This window comes from Cervus elaphus, chromosome 9, assembly GCF_910594005.1.
Source record: "Cervus elaphus chromosome 9, mCerEla1.1, whole genome shotgun sequence".
NCBI classification, from domain to species: domain Eukaryota; kingdom Metazoa; phylum Chordata; class Mammalia; order Artiodactyla; family Cervidae; genus Cervus; species Cervus elaphus.
The window spans coordinates 33054450-33070538 of record NC_057823.1 but is presented as its reverse complement, the minus strand read 5'-3'; the positions used below and the strand labels follow the sequence as shown (position 1 = coordinate 33070538).

The 16089-nt window shown below is 42.0% G+C and overlaps 1 long non-coding RNA gene across 2 annotated transcripts in view; it reads right to left on the bottom strand.

Moving 5' to 3' along the window:
* Window positions 1–16089, bottom strand: part of LOC122699850 — a 39417-nt gene that overhangs the window by 5417 nt on the left and 17911 nt on the right. Inside the window, exons 2-3 of one of the 2 annotated variants that reach the window (XR_006342692.1) lie at window positions 10201–10248; window positions 6005–6071 (exon numbers count right to left, since the gene is read on the bottom strand). This is a non-coding gene — a long non-coding RNA (uncharacterized LOC122699850). Of the gene's footprint in view, window positions 1–6004; window positions 6072–10200; window positions 10249–16089 lie in introns of those variants that run through there. The other variant, XR_006342693.1, reaches the window with a different exon arrangement.

Below are 16089 nucleotides of genomic sequence, written 5' to 3'. Positions count from 1 at the left end.
TTTTTTTTAATGGAGAAGAAATAAAGAGTGGCTTTATTACTTTGCCAGGCAAAGGGAGAACACTTCTCCCTGGTGAGTAAGGAAAGGTTATATAGTCAGGCAGGAGTATGTGGTAATTTTCAAGGCAATAACAGTCTTGTATTCTGCTTTCTTCTGCAGTTTCAAAAGGGTGGGGATGCTGACAAGTGTAGGGTGTATACAGGTCCTAGGTCAGGTTTTCATTATTTTGAACATATTCTGACTTGATAAATAAAAAGGGGAAATTAAAGTTACCAATGCTGATTTTCAGGTCTCATTGTAAAAGCATCAACCATTTACGAAGTGCCTCACACATGCCAGCCAGTACACTCAGAACTCTACATTGTACTATCACTTCATCCTTTCAACGACTCTGTAAGTTAGGCATTGCTATTTTCTCCTCAGGCTTTAAAGGGGTTTGAAGGAGGTTAAATATCTTGGCTAAGATACAGTGACAGTTCCACCAGCTTCCCGTTCAGCCTGTTGGGGACAGCACCTCACCTCAGCCTGTCCAAGTACCTCTTGCTCCCTATTCTGGGGTTTCTGAGACACTGTCCCGGGGGTGTCCATAGAACCCACTTTGTGCTTACACACACATAATTGCACATGAGTGAGCCCTCCGCCCCTGAAGGGAGCCAGCCTCTGTGGACTGCACCAGCCACACCCCATTGTCCTCTCACTGCTAATGGGGCTTAGCTAATGGGAGGGCACTGGCGGGAGCTCAGTGAACCTGCACTCCTGCTTTGCTTCAGTAGAAAGTTCTGGAGGATGCTTCATCCCTAAGCTCCTGTTGGCCAACTTCTCTGGCTTGGTTCCAGCATCTGCCAGGCCATTTCCTTTCCTGAGCCCTTCGGGGCAGTCATAGTAGCTTTCAATCGTGGCTGGTTCCTGGGTACTTTGACATTTCTGTTTCATTCCTGTAGCCCTATCTTCACCTCTGTAAATGGCTCCTTCAATAAATTCTCTCCTAAATCCCAGCTAAGCATGCTTTCTGTTTCCTAATAGAACCCTTCAGATACAATTACACTTATGGAGACTCTTATCTAAGAGCTAATTAGCCATCTCTCTTTGTAAGAAAAGTTCAGGCAAGAAGAACACAGGCAGTAAATTGGAATAGTTTAATAAATAATGAAGTCTATGCTGGAAAGCTGGAAGAAACAAATTGGGATGAAGGAAGCACAGCATAATAAAAAGGTCTTACTCTAACAAATACAAATCACACATTTGATAGGAAAATGAGAAAAAAATCATTATTCTTAAAACTAAAGATACAAGGCTAGTGAAAATAAATCTAATCACAGGAAATACACAACTTGTATTTACTGTTTTTGACATTTAACCAAATTTAGTCATCTTATTCATATAAACAGTTTGCAAATATGTTCATATGAAGAGATACAGGGTACCAGCAATGCTATTCACTCTAACATCAGGTGTGTCTGCTTTTCACATGTTTAAAACGGTCATAAACAATGACGTCAAGTCTCAATAATAATAGCACAGGTCACTTGATTTACTAACACAATGACAAATAAATGAGCTTTTAGTAAACACCAACTGTGGGCCAGGCCCTGCACTGACATGTTCATGTATATCATCTCCATTTATTTCCTTAAGAACTATGCTGGAACGCATAGTTGTCAACTTGATTTATTAGGAGCTCTCTTTCTCAGAATCCCCTTCTCTGTACTGTTCCCAGTTAAAGCTGAGCAGAGAAGAACCTCTAGGGAGGCTGTCAGATGCAGTAATGGACAAATGCAGAGGCACGCGGCAGGTCCTAGCTCGCCCTTACTGTCCCCTGTCATGCTCAGCTGTCCGTCGGCCTTGCTGGCCATGCATGGCCCCAGACTCACTATGAACTACACCACAAAGGCATTCCCTTCTTGCACCGCTTCACTCAAGAATCAAATTCTCCAGAGGCTGAGCTTGGGGCTCCAGTCAGTCTAACTTGGATTACCTGCCAGCCCATGAAGACAAGTGCCTAGGTAGTTCCACCAGGGATACCGCACATTCAGAAATGGGTAACTTCTCAAAAAGGAAATCAAGACTTGGAAAGGGAGAATGGACACTAGCTGGCCAAAAATAACAACAAAGCATCAGATGTCTACTCTGTGCATTTACCTAGGATGTGCTGATACTGACCAGCTAATAATAGCAGGTAACATTTATGTAGCACCTTCTCTGTGCCAATAACTCAGCCATTTACATGGACTACTTTATTTAATGCTCACAACAGTCATAGGAGGCAGATAGTTTTCTTTCTCTGCTTCACAGTGAAGAAAACAGAAAAATCTGTCCTTTCATCAACTTCCATTCTATAAAATAGAACCAGTCAGAGCTGGTACCAGTTAAAGGTGTTAACTCTACTTTCAGAATAACTAGGTTTTTCAAGCTCAATTTCATAGGAATTTTGTTACTCCATCATTCAGGGATCTCAAGACTGCTAATTTATATTGTAATGACTAACGATATTATATAAGCCTCATCCCCTTTGCTCCATAAAGAAGTCCTAAGCATGCATAATATATTCTATTTTTATTAGTATTCAGTTTATTAAGATTAAATTTTCAAAACCTACTTTTGCCTTAAACTTTAATTATAATTTATAAATCCTCTTATTTTATTTGGCAAATTTTCACAATCAGTTTTAAGGAAGCTTTTGTTGCTGTTCAGTCACTAGGTCATGTCCAGCTCTTTTGCAACGCTATGGACTATGTATGTCCCACTAGGCTCCCTGTTCCATGGGATTTCCCAGGCGAAAATACTCAAGTGGGTTGCCATTTCCTTCTCCTTCCCAAACCAAGGATTGAACCCACATTTCTTGGTTTGGCAGGTGGATTCCTTACCAATGAACCACCAGGGAAGCCCTAAGGAAGCTTTTATAATTTAATCTAATGCTTTTAAATACTGACGTATAAACAGGGGGAAAAAATTCTGATACTGAATTTATAAGTGTACTGTATTTTTTCAGTATTACAATGGACTCACATTCTCAAGAAGTCAAATGATTCTTTTCTTGGGGACTCACGTTCTCAAGAAGTCAAATGATTCTTTTCTTAACAGCTGTTAGATATAAGTCATACGCCATATAGTTCACCCATTTAAAGAGTACAAGAAATGTACAATTTAGAGTGTATAGTTCAGTGTATCCACAGAGCTGTACAACCACCATCATAATCAACCTTAGACTATTTCCATCATGCCATAAAGAAACCTCCTTAATCTAGTGATTCTTATAAATCAAAAAGTTAGATTTGTAGATAAGATGAATAATAAATTCTCTTAATTGTTCTAATCATCTTGGTTATAAACTTATATTTTTTAATTGGAGTATATTGCTTTACAACATTTTTTTGGTTTCTGCTGTACATCAACGTGAATTGACTATAGGTGTACATATATTTCCCTCCCACTTGAACCTCTCTCCCACCCACCCATCCCACCCCTGTAGGTCATCACAGAGTGTCGAGCTGAGCTCCCAGTGCTATATAGCAGCTTCCCACTAGCTGTCTATTTTACACACGTGAGTGCATGTGGGCTCGGGTGCTTCAGCTGTGTCTGACTCTTTGCGACCCTCAGACTGCAGCCCACCAGGCTTCTCTGTCCATGGGATTTTCCTGGCAGGAATACTGGAGTGGATTGCCATTCCCTTCTCCAGGGTATCTTCCTGACCCAGGGATTGAACCCAGGTCTCCCATACTGCAAGCAGACTCTTTAGTGTCTGAGCCGCCAGGAAAGCCTAGAGGTAAAGAACCCACCTGCCAGTGCAGGAGATGCAAGAGATGCGGTATCGACCCCTAGGTCAGGAAGATCCCCTGGAGGAGGGCATGGCAACCCACTCCAGTACTCTTGCCTGGAGAATCCCATGGACAGAGGAGCCTGGCGGGCTGCAGTCCATGGGGTCACAGAGAGTCAGACACGACTGAGTGACACAGCACAGCGCAGCACATGGTAGTTTTATTCGCAGTTTTTAAAGTAATCTCCACACTGTTCTCCCTAGCGGCTGTATCAATCTACGTTCCCACCAACAGTGCAAGAGGGCTCCCTTTTTTCCACACCCTCTCCAGCATTTATTGTTTGTAGATTTTTTTGATGATGGTCATTCTGACCAGTGTGAAGTAATACCACATTGCAGATTTGATTTGCATTTCTCTAATAATATTGAACAACTTTTCATGGGTTTCTTTGTTATAAACTTAGATTTTAACTTAGTATCACAAATGTAAAACAGTTATTCAATTACTCACTTTAAATTGGAATGATGGAACCCTTCTAACAGGCCAAATTGTCTAAAATAATATAAATATCTGAAGATAGATTATTCCTTAAGAAAAATATACTAATACTTCATCACTTGCATATTTAATTCCAAATTTTCCCAGAGATAGAAATACATCTGCCCCCTAAACAGAAATTGTAATATAATTTGTGATTTGCTCTTGTAGAGCAAGTTTGGGGAAATATTTTTTTCTGCTAGGTGAAGTTGCATATCAAAAAAAGATTCTGGCCAGGGTTTGAGAGCTAGAATAAGAGAGACACTTAAAACAACATTTCTCATAACCTTGAGCAACAAGCTAAGCCTATTTTTATAGACCCTATATCAAGAGACTTGGGTATTAATGTCTTAGTAGCAGCTGAAGGAAGGAAAGTTGGGATAACCTGAAAGAAAGCAGGACCCAAGCTGTATGGTGGCAGGCAGAGGTGGGAGAGAAAGTTATTCAAGAAGACATTTTATGTAGGGAAAGCAGCTGGCAAATTTTAGGACAGGAATGTCTAATACCCTGAGTTGCAATTACCCTCTGTTGCCTCCCAGCTTCAGCAGAAGTCCAATTGTCTTATATTTGAAACATACACATATGACAGCAAATAGCCAAGAGTAACATAAGGATGCAGTTGGCTCTGTAGGGAGAGACAGCCGCGGTAGTGATTGCAGAAGGAGCCTGGGCATTCCTCTCTTCAGGAGGGTGTATTAGGGCGTCTTTAGGACACCAGGCTGCAGGGAGTGGGATGGGGGCTTAGGCATGTTATTTGATTATTAAAGAAAAGGGTGATTCCAGAAGGACTGAAGGTTAGGGAATTACCAGGCAGCAGAGGCTTAGGATAAAGAAGGATGTAGTCACATGGTTTTTTAAGGAAAACTCTTCTCCAGAGAAGAGATGATGAGTTATTTCCTGTCATTGTTCCTAGGATCAAATCACAGACTATCTCATTTGTGCAGAGTTACAGAATTCTACATTTACATTCAGCTACTCAGCACCTCTGCAGCCAGAGAGGACTTCCCCGATCCTCTTTTCAACCAGTGCTAATGGAAGAAAATGTCAGCCTCTCATATCCTCGTATCATGAGGAAGGAAGTGAATCATGAGTGTATGGCACCAAGTGTTCTTGAGCTGTCTCAGTAACTCCAGGAATTCTGAATCTTGATTTTTCTAAGTAAGGAGAATATTTTGCTAATATTTTCTTTGGGGTTGTTTGTTTATCTTCATAACCCTCTGATTTGACTTTAGAATTTTTATTTTTTAACTGTATATTATTATATTGGAGTATAGCCGATTAGCAAAGTTGTGATAGTTTCAGATGGACAGCAAGGCAACACAGCCATACGTAAACACATATCCACTCCACCCCAAACTCTCATCCCATCCAGGTTGCCAAGTAACATTGAGCAGAGTTCCATGGGCTCTAAAGTAGGTCCTTGTTGGTTATCCATTTTAAATGTAGCAGTGTGTGCATGTCCATCCCAAACTCCCTACCTATCCCTAAAGGTTTTTAAATAGTCTTTTATGTGGGACTGTGCTTATGTGTCTCCAAACAGCTGATCTGTTTGAAGTGAGTCAAGTCACTGGCTAACAGAAAAACAAAAAATTCAAACACACACACAGTTAAGTAGACTACTTACCTTCTTGAAAGCTCAAACATTGGGCATTTTCCCCACTTCTAATGATGGTTCAGTAGCCCTTTATATCTATATCAGTTCACTTGGGTTTGGCTCTTTGCGTTCCCAAGTGTATCATCAACAGAGTTTTGAGAACTCAGTGCTACTATACTTCCTTTCTGGGAAAGATAGAAGGCAAAAGAAGAGTGGCAGAGGATGAGATGGTTGTATGGCATCACTGACTCGACGGACATGAACTTGAGCAAACTCTGGGAGATGGTGGTGGACAAGGAAACCAGGCGTGCTGCAGGTCATGGGGTCGCAGAGAGTCAGACACTCCTTAGTGACTGAACAGCAACATACTTCCCTTCACTGTGTTTTATGAGCAAAGGGTGCTGTGCTTTGCGCTGTGGTGCCCGGCTGCTGGGAGTTTTTTCATTTAAGCCACCATGGCCTGTCCCAGCTGTCCGAGGCAGCTATCTCCCCCACAAAGGCCCCTACACCCCCTCAGAGAAGTCAGCAAATGCTTTGGTGGAAGAAGTTGAAAGAATGTGAGTGGCAGTTAGGAACTCTTCCTCTGCACCTCAGTAAACAGTTTGATTTACCACAGGTGAACTCTGGGGACATTTCATAGCTTGCTCTGTGGGGGGCTTTCAGTTACTGAAAGACTTGTCAGCCCACTGGATCTGTGTGGTAGCTTCACAACTGCTCTGCAGATAGCAGATGTGGGTGGACAATTACATGAAAAGGAACATATTTTTCTGCCTGGGAGAGAAGAAAAGTCCATGCAAGGTTGAGCAGAGCTATTCTTTTGTCAAGGAACACAGTGTCAACCGAAAAAAAAAATGCACAACCTAAAAGTTAAGAATTATGTTTTACTTGGCAGACTTTCTGAGGATTCAAGCCCAGAAGGCAGCCTCTCAGATAGCTCTGAGGGATTGCTCTGGAGAGGTAAGGGAGTTTTTGCAACAAAACCAGGTAGTCAGAACATCAAAAGATTGTGCTGTGCTAAATTGCTTCAGTTGTGTCCAACTCTGCAATCCCATCAACTGCCGTCCACCAGGCTCCTCTGTCCATAGGATTTTCCAAGCAAGAATACTGGAGTGGGTTGCCATTCCCTTCTCCAGGGGATCTTCCCAAGCCAGGGATCAAACCCACGTCTCTTATGTCTCCTGCATTGACAGGAGGGTTCTTTATCACTAGTGCCACCTGGGAAGCCCCATCAAAAGATTACTGTTAATTAAAGAAAACCGGACATCTCAAGTTAATGTGTTTTAGTGGTTTTCTGTGTATGGCGAGATGCAAGAATCGGGACTCACTGAAGTCATTCCTTTAATATGCATTTTAATGGTCTAGGCTCAGTATCCTGCTTTTCTCCACCCTGAATCTCCAGCGCATAGCTGGTGCTGCTGGCTTAGTGGCTGCAACATCCTTTGTTTACTGATGTGGCCGGCAACCTTTTTAATTCACAACAGCAGCCTTTGCACTGCCCCTTCCCATGAGAAAAAGCCTTTCCCCATGGGATGGAAGGATTCTTCTGGGCCTCAGAATAGACCATGTCAGCTGCACAGTAAAAACCAAATATGTGATATTCTTAGCAAAGAATAGAGATTACTTTTGATATTGCATCTCAACTCTTCTGTACAATATGCCCTTTTTTTTCAACACAATGGTATAACACGATCAGTTTTCTAGCTGAGATTATTTTGAGAATTTTTTTTCTGTCTTTTTAATAAAAGTTAATTCATTTGGCTGCATCAGGTCTGGGTCTTGGTTGCAGCACGTGGAATCTTCGTGGTGTGCGGGATCTATCATCGTGGCGCACAGACTCTGATTGTCATGTGTGGGCCCAGTAGTTGTAGCACACAGGCTTAGTTGCTCCTCCGCAGTGGGATCTTAGTTCCCCGACCAGGCCTCAAACCTGTGTCCCCTGCATTTCAAGGTGGATTCTTAATCACTGGGCCACCAGGGAAGAAGTCCCTTTCCTTTCTTTATGTAATCGTGAAATGCACATGAAGCCAGGTGAGTGAATACAGTATTACAAGTTGAATTGTGTGCTGTCCAAACTCATATGTTGAAGGGCCTACTCCCATTTCCTCAGAATGTGACCTTGCGTGAAGACAAGATCCTTGCAGAGGTAATCCAGTTAAAGTGAGCTCATTAAGGTAGGCAGGCCCTAATCTAATATGATTGATATCCTCATAAGAAGAGGAAATTTGGACTCAAGGATCCACATATAGAGAAAGTGCCATGTGAAAATGAAGATGGCCATCTACAAGCCAGGGACATAGGCCTAAAAACAGTTTTTCCCCTCATAGCCCAGAAAGAAAAAACCCTGCCAACACCTTGATATGAAACCTCCAGCCTCCAGCACTGAGACATTGAATCTCTGTTGTTTAAATCACCCAGTTTTTGGTACTTTGCTAAAATAGCGCTAGCAAACTACTTCTTATAGCGAAACAAGACACTCTCCTCCACCTCTGGCCAAACCACACCATAATTTGTGTTTCTGCTCCACAAACACAAGTTCAAAGGCCAGCAGTGCCAAGGCAAGTAATCCAAAGCAGTGAAACTACCTGGAAGGGCTAAATGGAATTGTTAAAGGGGACGGAAGCAAACTGGAAAGTAGACAGGATCTAGCTCTAGTTATATGCTACCATGCATAACTGTAGGTCTAGCTTTGCCAGAAAATCTGACTCTTTTAAGAGAAACCCAAGATGTAGACTTTTTAATATAGAAAGCTTCCTATTTTTAAATGTTGATAACTAACTGAAAAGGTCTGTATATAAAGTATATAAAGTCCTGTATATAGAGTCCTGAAAGTGAAAATGTTACTCAGTTGTGTCTGAGGCTTTGCAACCCCACGGAGTGTAGCCTACCAGGCTCCTCTGTCCATGGAATTCTCCAGGCAAGGATATTGAATGGGTTTCTGCCCCTTTTCCAGGGGATCTTCCCAACTCAAGGATCCAACCTGGGTCTCCTGCATTGCAGGCAGATTCTTGACCGTCTGAGCCACCTCCCCTGGCCTTATATTTTCCTAACCAATGCTATATGGGCCACATAAAATTTGTGTGAGGCCCAGTTCAGCCAACAACCTGATGATTTTTTTTTTTTTTTAAGAAAACTTAAAAAAAAATTTTTTTTAATTTATTTCTGGCTGTGCTGGGTCTTCATTGCTGCACAGGCTGTTCTCTAGTCGCAGTGAGCAGGGGCTACTCCTAAGCTGCCGCACGTGTGCTTCTCATTGTGGTGGCCTCTCTTGTTACGGAGCATGGGCTCCATGGCACGCGGGCTTCAGCAGTTGCAGCAAGTGGGCTCAGAAGTCGTGGCGCCCAGGCTCTAGAGCCCAGGCTCAACATTGCAGCACAGAGACTTAGTTGGTCCGAGGCATGTGGGAATCTTCCTGGATCAAGGCTCGAACACGCATCTCCTGCATTGGCAGGTGGGTTCTTTACCACTAAGCCACCAGGGAGGTCCAGTCCAGTGGAATTTTAAGGAGAGATTACCCAGGATGCTCCCAGGGCCTGAGAAGAAGGAGTCAGAGACTTCATTTCAACCAAGGACCTCATCTCAAAGCCCCTTCACGTGTAACTTGGGACACTGTAATTAGTTCTGACCAATGGAATGTGACCAGTGGAAATGAAGTATATTGCTACTATGCTGTTACCAACTCAGATCCTTGGACTCTTTAATCAATAGAAATTGATAAGAGGCCAGACAAGGAATTTAAGCAAGGCTTTATTGGTATTTTATTGCTGCACCACGAGATCAAAAACAAGAAAGAGATGCTCTTGCTCACTCTCTGAGGGCAGGCTGGTTCCTTAAATGGAGTGAGGCTGTGGGGAGGGGGTGGCTTCAGTGGTCTCCCCACCCCCTTGGTGGTGCTGTGTGCAAAGATCATGCGCAGTACCCTCCATCCACCTCAAGAATGGCATTTGCTTTGTAGCCTGTTTGTATCTCATTATTTGTAACTGCACCACCCATGCGTGCATGTAGTTAATTTTGGTCCCTTATGCTGTGCTGTGGGCACCCCCAGTGACTCAGATAGTAAAGAATCCACCTGCAATGCAAGAGACCTGGGTTGGATCCCTGGGTTGGGAAGATCCCCTGGAGGAGGGCATGGCAACCCACTCCAGCATTCTTGCCTGGAGAACCCCCAAGGACAGAGGAACCTGGCAGGCTATAGTCCATGGGGTCACAAAGAGTCGGACACAGCTAAACAACTGAGCACACATTCACATATAAGATACTTCTCCCTGACGCTGACCATAAAAGGGAATAGATAAAGAGACAAGGAGGGAAAATTACCTTGTATTAAGATAATAGGGTGCACAGTTCCAACCTCCTCTGCGCAATCTGGAGGAACAGGAAAAACATGACTTAGGGTCAGATTCCCAGTTTGATCTATTAAGGTCTCACAGTAAGAAATGAGTGGGAGGTGAAATTATTCCTTACCTGAGAACATCCAGGAAGAATTTGCTACCCTTTTCTACATTCATTGCCTATAAGAGGTCCACTGAGAATCACACAGTACACATATTGATGGCTACGTTGTCCATTTGCCTTTTGCCCACACTTTCTCATTAGAAATGATGTGGGACAATGGGTACTAAGTGAAATTTGTGCTTCCTTTTTTAACTCCAAAATCACACCATCAACATAATCATTATAAAATCTTCCTTGAACAGTCTTATCAGCCATAGTCATACTGCTAACATTGACTTGGTTACTGAATTTAATGAAGTAGTGACATTTGGAGAAATGTAACATGTTTTCTGGATACTAGAGAATGCCACAGAAGGGCTGTGATCCTTCTTTGGTCTTGCCACTTGACCTTTGGACTCTTTTAAAATTCTCTTTCTCACTTAGATATAAACCCAACCCCCGGGTCTTGTGACTCAGATGAATACATATTAACCTGCTTTTGCCTACTTAGCTAGTGTCCTTTACTGCTAATGTGAGTTTATAAATATCATTTTTCCCTCTGTCACCCTTAAGGCTTTTGCTGACTCCTTCCCCCATCCTTCTCCCATCATTTTTTCTCCCCAAACCTTCCTGGACAAGCCTTTATCTCATTAAGCTGATGAGCTTTCTACACATTTCTACATATCAAAAATAAACCTTTTGTAAGGAAATAAACTCATTTAGTTAAGGACTGGCACATACAAACATAGAAACATTGACCTTTTGCATCAATATCTATCTGTTAGTTGATTTTGGTTTTTTTATTGTTACATTTAACAAACCTATTGGCATTAGAGGATTAAATTGTTCAGATCTCTTAACCATGTGACTGTTTATCTCACATGCTTACACTTGAGAGCTAGTAATTGTAAAGTCAAATAAGCAAATAATGTAGATGTTATCTGCAGAAAGAATTCACCTAGAACACAGGCTGTTACAGAAACAGAAGGTGACTACATTTTTTATTGTAGATTTCAGTCACTCAGCTAGAAATTTTTTTGTTGTTTAAATATAAACCTGAATAAACTGTATTTTGCATAAATATAAACAGTTTCATCTTCATCTCTGAATAGATTTCCTGGTAAAAAGTGATCATAGTGGCTTCTGTTTGTTGTGTGAACTTCCCTAATCTGATATGTATCATGTTTTCTTCTTTGTACTGGTGAGTTTCTAGGTTTATGCTCCAGGGATTATTTCCTACTGTGTATTTGTGCCAGCCCAGCTGCTTCATTCTTATTGGAGCTATTAGTAATTACCCTCCACTCTTCCCTAGTAGCATATTGGACACCTTCCGACCTGGGGGGCTCATCTTCTGGCATTATATCTCTTTGCCTTTTCATACTGCTCATGGGGTTCGCCAGGCAAGAATACTGGAGTGGGTTGCCATTTCCTTCTCCAGGGGACCACATTTGGTCAGAACTCTTCACCATGTATGACCTGTCTGTCTTGGGTGGCCCCCTACAGCATGGCTTCTGGCAAGCCCCTTGGCCACGACAAGGCTGTGATCCATGAACAGGTTAGACAGCATCGATGACTCAATGGACATGAATTTGAGCAGACTCCAGGAGATAGTGAAGGACAGAGGATCCCGGCGTGATGCAGTCCATGGGGTCACAAAGAGGGGGACACAACTTAGTGACTAAACAACAGCAACAGTTTTTGCTAGCAAGTTAGACAGAGTCTCATGATGTTTTAGGAAAATGTCCTGTAGTGGTTTGGGAGTGGCTGGAGAGACCTCAAGGTAGGCAGATAATTGGGAAGCTAATGGTAAGGTAGGGAGCAAAGGGTCTGATCTAGGATCAGATAAGAGGCATGCCTTCAGGGGTTTGCAGTGAGGATACTAGAAGGTCACAGAGAGCCAGAGAAGTCAGTGCAAAAATACAGCATGTGAAGCAGGTAGATCAGGGCCCAGTTCCCAGGAAATGGATGACAAGAATAACACAGAAAGCTGGGTAGCAGGTGTTTAAGGTGAGTCTCCCCTGTGGGGAATAGTAAGGGACAAACATGAGCCCTGAAGATCTGGGCATAAGGAGGCCAAGCAGTTCTCTTGCCACAAAATTCTGTTCAAGTTGCTGCCAATTTTTTTCTTTGAACTCTGGCAGTAGAGATTTGATTGCCTTCTGCTTTCAGGTCACCATATCCATGCTTCTTCTTACTATATGGTCTAAGGGGAAAAACTATATATATATATATATATATATAATTAAGATCAGTCGCTCAGTCGTGTGCGACTCTTTGTGACCCCATGGACTGCAGCACGCCAGGCCTCCCTGTCCATCACCAACTCCCGGAGTTTACTCAAACTCATGCCCATTGAGTCAGTGATGCCATCCAGCCATCTCATCCTCTGTTGTCCCCTTCTCCTCCCGCCTTCAATCCTTCCCAGTCATCAGGGTCTTTTCCAATGAGTCAGTTCTTTGCATCAGGTGGCCAAAGTATTGGAGTTTCAGCTTCAGCATCAGTCCTTCCAATGAATATTCAGGACTGATTTCCTTTAGGATTGACTGGTTTGATCGCCTTGAAGTCCAAGGGGCTTCAAGAGTCTTCTCCAACACCAGAGTTCAAAAGCATCAATTCTTCGGCACTCAGCTTTCTTTATAGTCCAACTTTCACATCCATACATGACTACTGGAAAAACCATAGCTTTGACTAGACAGACCTATATATATATATATTATATACTGTACATTTTCGGGCTCGTCTGTCCGTGGGAGTCTCCAGGCAAGAGTACTGGAGTGGGTTGCTGTTCCCATCTCCAGGGGATCTTTCTGACCCAGGGATCCAATTCAGGTCTCCCCCATTGCAGGCAGATTTTTTACCATGTGGGCCACCAGGGAAGCCCATACAATATAAATTATATATTTATATAATCTACCTTTATCTGCATATGCCCTTTCTCCCATTTAATGGGAGAAATGTTTCTTCCCCTACCTAAAGTCAGTCCTTCTCCTCTGTGTTGGGTTCCATCTCCTTTCACCTGCTCAAATTTTAAGTAATCATGGTGGAGGCCTAGGGTGGAAAACTCCATAAGTAACAAACATTCATGTGAATATTTACATTTCCTATTGACGTGGGAAAATGTTCACAATATATTTCTAAATTTAAAAAATCAGCCTATACAACAATATGCATGTCAGTTGCTCAGTCATGTCTGACTCTTTGTGACCCCGTGGACCGCAGTGCACCAGACTTATCTGTCCTTTACTATCCCCCAGAGTTTGCTCAAATTCATGTCCATTGAGTCGACGATGCCATCCAGCCTTCTCATCCCCTGTTAACCAGTCTCCTCCTGCCCTCAATCTTTCCCAGCATTAGAGTCTATTCCAGTGAGTCAGTTCTTTGCATTCCATGCATAGTATTCACATTCTATGCATAGTAGAATACCATTTTAAACTGGTACAGATAGGCAGATGATAGACAGATATAAATGAAACTGTGTATATTAGAAGTTATTATTCCTCAGTGAGTGGAGGTGGAGATGCTATATCTTCTAATTTGTATGCACAAAGTTGAATTACCTTTGTAAACTAATTTTTAAGTTATTATTGTCAGGAAAGTCTAAAGGAAAATGGTAGAAAGTAGTAGTACAGAGACAAAATGCCATGAGACCCAGTACATTTCCTAGAGAGGGCTTGCCAATTAATCCTTGAGCTTTCTAGAAGACAATACAGAGAACACTCAATTAATTACTGATTCATAAATTCATAAGATAAAAACAGGCCAGTATACTCATGTTGGGGTACAGTATACTAGAATTGTGGTGCTGGAGAAGACTCTTGAGAGTCAACCCTAAAGGAAATCAACTCTGAATACTCATAGGAAGGACTGATGCTGAAGCTGAAGCTCCAATATTGTGACCACCTGATGCCAAAGCCAACTCATTGGAAAAGCTCCTGATGTTGAGAAAGACTGAAGGCAGAGGAAAAGAGGGCGGCAGAGGATGAGATGGTTAGATAGCATGATCGACTCAACAGACATGAATTTGAGCAAACTCCAAGAGATTGTGAAGGACAGGGGAGCCTGGTGTGCTGCAGTCCATGAGGTCACAAAGAGCTGGACACAGCTTAGCGACTGAACAACAACATACTAGTGTGTTATTCATCCCACTTTTCAAGCAGAGAAACAGAGATATTAATTGCTCAAAATTCCAAAGCCAATATGTGACAAAAATAAAAGTGAACACCTGCTATTTCCTAACCAAACACATTCACCTCTTCATTATATGTGACTGTTCAAAAGAAAATGAAGTGAGAAGAGAAAACCCAGAGGAGGTGTCACTTGAATTTGACCAGAGGAGTGGGCAGAATTTCAGCTCTGGGGGAAAGGAATGGAAAAGGTGTTCACAGCAGGAGTGAAAACACTGCAAGAGAAAGCAAGACCAGGAAACAAGCTTTGTTTAGTGCTATGGTTCTGGGTATTCAGCTTATATGAAATGTAAGCATTCCCTACCCTGTGATTTAATACATCAAATTTTTTTCATTAAAATCTGGTTCTAAATGTGATTCAACATCACTTAATACATTTTCAATGGAGATAGAAGCCTTTATGGGACTTTTGTAAAATGAAATGATACAACCTATGAAGTAGTTAGCAGTTACTTGTCATGAGTAAGCACTGGATAAAAATTTTAGTTGCCATTATTATTTTAATTATTATTAAGTCAATATAGTTCCTTCCAGACATTCTCTAAATGTATCATCTTAAAAACGTGTTTTAACACATGTACACCCATGGCTGATGCATGTGAATGTATGGCAAAAACCACCACAATATTGTAAACTAATTAGCCTTCAATTAAAGTAAATTTTTTAAAGTAAGTAAAAAAAAGCAAGCAAAAAAATGATTGAAGTTTTCTTTTTTCCTTTCTTGCCTCCCTCACACCCTCCTTCCTTCTTTGCTTTCCTCCTGTCATCCGTCCTTTTCTTTTTTTCTTGCTTCCTTTCTTTTTAACCATATCTTTCTGGTGACAGTGTTCTGGCATTCATTATTTAAACTAGAAAGTGACTGTAGAAATTTCAGGTCACCTTGGCTGAAGAACCAAAGGCGAACCAAGTGAAAAAGGAGGCAAATGATGAAGGAGGCTGTTTGTTCCCCCTCTATGTAAACTCAGGTCTCTATCCACAGCCTTAGGTTCTGAACATCATCAAAGACCACTTATTTGAATAACACAATAAGAATCCCTAAGATGTATATGTAAAGAACCTGCCTGCAAATGCAGAAGACGTAAGAGATGAGGATTAGATCCCTGGGTCAGGAAGATCCCCTGGAGGAGGGCATGGCAACACATTCCAGTACTCTTGCCTGGAGAATCCCATGGACAGAGGAGCCTGGCAGGGTACAGTCCATGGGGTTACAAAAAATGAGACACGACTGAACTGACTTAGCATGCATGCAGGATGTATATGACAACACACTTAAATATTGAAATATCTGATAGACATAAAGCTACATATCAGTTGATTAAAGAACTAGCTTTCTTGTTCCAGAGCCAGAACCAAAGGGTTTTATCCTCTAGATCAGTGATTCTCAAAGTCTGATATTCCAACCAATAGCATTAGCTTTATAGAGAACTGTTTAGAAAAGCAAATTCTTGGTCCCACCTCAGACCCTTTGATTCAGAGATACTGAGGGTGAAGCCCAGAAATCTGTTTTGTCAAGCCTTCCAGAGGATTCTGAGGCACACTAGAACTTGAGAATCACTGCTTTCTGTAAGTCAACTTTAACAGAAGGGCA